The sequence below is a fragment of the Mobula hypostoma genome, chromosome 23 (assembly GCF_963921235.1).
Source record: "Mobula hypostoma chromosome 23, sMobHyp1.1, whole genome shotgun sequence".
NCBI lineage: Eukaryota > Metazoa > Chordata > Chondrichthyes > Myliobatiformes > Myliobatidae > Mobula > Mobula hypostoma.
Genome location: NC_086119.1, coordinates 24286504 through 24289861, shown reverse-complemented (window position 1 = coordinate 24289861; position 3358 = coordinate 24286504).

Here is a 3358-nt window from a genome sequence, read left to right as displayed (position 1 = left end):
GTTGGCATTTATGTAGCTCATGGTTTTTTGCAGGATGGGGTTGCTAGCTCCATACTCAACTCTCCCTTTCTTGCAGGTGGGCTTGGGACCATCCATGGCAGAGTTTTTGATGTCTATTAAAACCAATACCTTAATCATTTTCCTGGCTTTGACTTCATCAAATTCTTTTTTTTGCAAGGGAAATACTCAGAAGGATGGGCTTGGAATGCAAAGGTAACTTGTTTTCTCTGTTGCTGTCTTCTCAAACCCAGCTTTTTTGATCTCATACCTCGCATAAGACCATAAGATATAGGAGCAGAATTAGGCTATTTGATCCATCGAGTAAGTGGGCCTACTTGTTTCAAATACTGAGACCATAGGGATTTATGGTCTAAGTCAGTTCCTTCCTTTTCACAGCACAATCGAATAACCGTGCCCAACTCTAACCCACAGTTCAAATATTGGATAAATTTATAACCATTCATTGTCTTTCTTCCTCACATCCACAATAATGTTAAAGGTTCTATATCTTCACGTATTGCTCTTCCATCATCAAATCTTACATCGTCAAAATATTATCTCTTAACCATTATGCTTTAGAGGCCAGTGAGTTGTCTATAGCTTCCCTTTCTCTCCGGTTTTTCAATGCTGATATCTCCCAAACTATCTCAGAATGCTATACTTGAATCTCTTCAATCAGTTTTCCACCTGGGCCATAAAAAGAAAAGTTCTGTAACAAAATTTCAAGTAAAATCCCATATGACTTTGACAAGAGTCAGCTAGTCCCTCCTTGCCTTTCTCAGCCTGTCTGCAGCTATAGTTCAGAATCAGAATTGGAATCAGGTTTAATATCATTGGCACACGTCGTGTAGTTATGTGGCAGCAGTACATTGCAAAATATAACAATAAAGTACTATAAGTTACCGTTCAATATCCATTCAGAAATCAATGGTAGAGGAGAAGAAGCTGTTCCTGAATTGTTGAGTGTATACCTTCAGGCTCCTGTACCTCCTCCCTAATGGTAACAATGAGATGAGGGCATGTCCTGGGTGATGTTGGTCTTAAATTATAGACGCCATCTTATTGAGGCTTCGCTCCTTAAAGAGGTCCTGGATGCTGGGGATCCTAGTGCCCATGATGGTTCACACCATGTTCTTCCAGACCTGTCAACTGTCAACAACTGATCAACATAAACTTGACTGGCTTCATTCTCATCCATCCAGTTAAATACACACAGAAAAATCAGTTGAAATAGCTTCTTTGCCAAATCTCTTTCTGACTTTCCCCAAAGATCTATTTCTTGGCTCCATTCTGCTTCTCATCTACAATCTGTCCTTTCATCTTCCAAATGTTCAACATTCATTTCCACATGTAAACTAACGGCATGTTCTACCTCAACAATTGCTTCCACTAAATCTAAATTGTCAGACTGCTTATCTGACTTACTGTACTAGATGAGACAACGCTTTCAAATAATTATGTATTATAAAGTCAAATTCTTTTCATCGGTCCCAACTTTCACTGTTCCCTAACCAATTCTTCATCTTTTTCCTTGTCCACTATCTGAGGCTGAACCAAACTTTTCATGCTTTTAACAACATATTTAACCTTGAAATGAGCTTTGAACCATATAGCAGTTCTATCACACTGATGACTATTATCCCACTCCCTAACGTCACATGGTGCCATTCCACTTCAGTTTATCTGCTGCAGAGTTTTTGTCCATATCTTGTAACTGTTTGGACTAACTTTTCTGACCAAACCAGAAAGAGCTTCCTTCTTTCTATTCCACATAAAAAGTCACTAAGGTTGACCACTGAGTCCAATTCACACCAAATTTTGTTCATCCACCACCCTGCACTAGAAAACCCCACGTTGGTTCACAATTAAACAACTACTCATTTTCAATTTTCATCCTTGTTGGTAAATTCTTCCAGGGCATCCTTCCGGTTCTCTGCAATCTCTCAGTGGCCACTTTATTAGGTACCTCCTGTAACCTATAAAGTGGCTACTCAGTGTATGTTCATAGTTTTCTGCTTCTGTATCCCAACCACTTCAAGGATCAATGTGTTGTGCATTCAGGGATGCCCTTCTGCATACCACTGTTGTAACATGTGGTTATTTGAGTTACTGTCAGTTTGAACCAGTCTGGCCCTTCTCCTGTGAGCTCTATCATTAACAAAGCATTTTCACCCACAGAACTGCTGCCAACTGGATTTTTTTTTATTTATTGTGCCATACCCTGTAAACTCTAGAGACTGTTGTGCGTGAAAATCCCAGGAGATCAGCAGTTTCTGGAATACTCAAACCACCCCATCTGGCACCAACTATTAATACACTGTCAAAACCACTCAGTTCACATTTCTTCTCCATTGTGAGTTTAGTGTGAATAACAAATAAACCTCTTGAGCATGTGTGCATGCTTTTATGCATTGAGTTGCTGCCGCATGATTGGCTAATTAGATATTTGAATTAACGAGCAGGTGTATAGGTATACCTAATAAAGTGGCCACTGAGTGTAATTCTTTGAGATAGCAGCATTTCTCCATTTCCTGACCAATGGTGATTTTAATCACATCACTTTTGAAAACCATGCCTTCAGCTGCCAAAGCCCAAAACACGAGAGTTCCTTTGTCAAACATTCTGCCCTGTGTCCCTAACCCCCAACCATACAATTCCATAACACCTCTGCAAAACTTACCTTTTTAAACAATCTCCATGTGTGATTCATTTTGATTAGTTATATTTCCATGAAATATTGAAGGTGTTATATATATATTGTTGCAGATTATGGTCTCTTTTCCCCTACTCTCACAATACCCTCAAGTTATGAAGAAAATTCAAATTAGCAAAAGTAACAGTGGAAAATAAATAATTATATTTTACTGGGTTTATTTTCTTCTTTGTCTGCACACAGAAGAATGCATTGTCCAACATTCATGCTTTTATTGACACCACCAAGAATTGTTAGCTGATGTACATTTGACTAAGAAAATTACTCCATGAAATTATTTTGGGCTACATTATTGATCAATCTCTTGAGCTTTTTTATTGGTCTTTTTCTTTATAAGTAAGCAATTGTACATAAAAAACTAATGAAGGGAAAAATAATAGTTCTGACATTTTCACTAAACAAGATTTGAAGTTAAAAGTTAGTCTTCAGGCAAACATATTGTGCAATTTTCAATCCAGATTTAAAATTATTATCTGCAATAAAAGGGATAAATTTCTTTTCTCCAAGTTAAGACTTTATAATCATTGGCACACAAACAAGTGATATTAAGTAATATCTTAATTAAAACAGTGTAAATAAGCTTGATGTTAAATGGAACAAAAGCATTTTATCTGTTTAATGCTTAATGTTCATACCACATTCTGT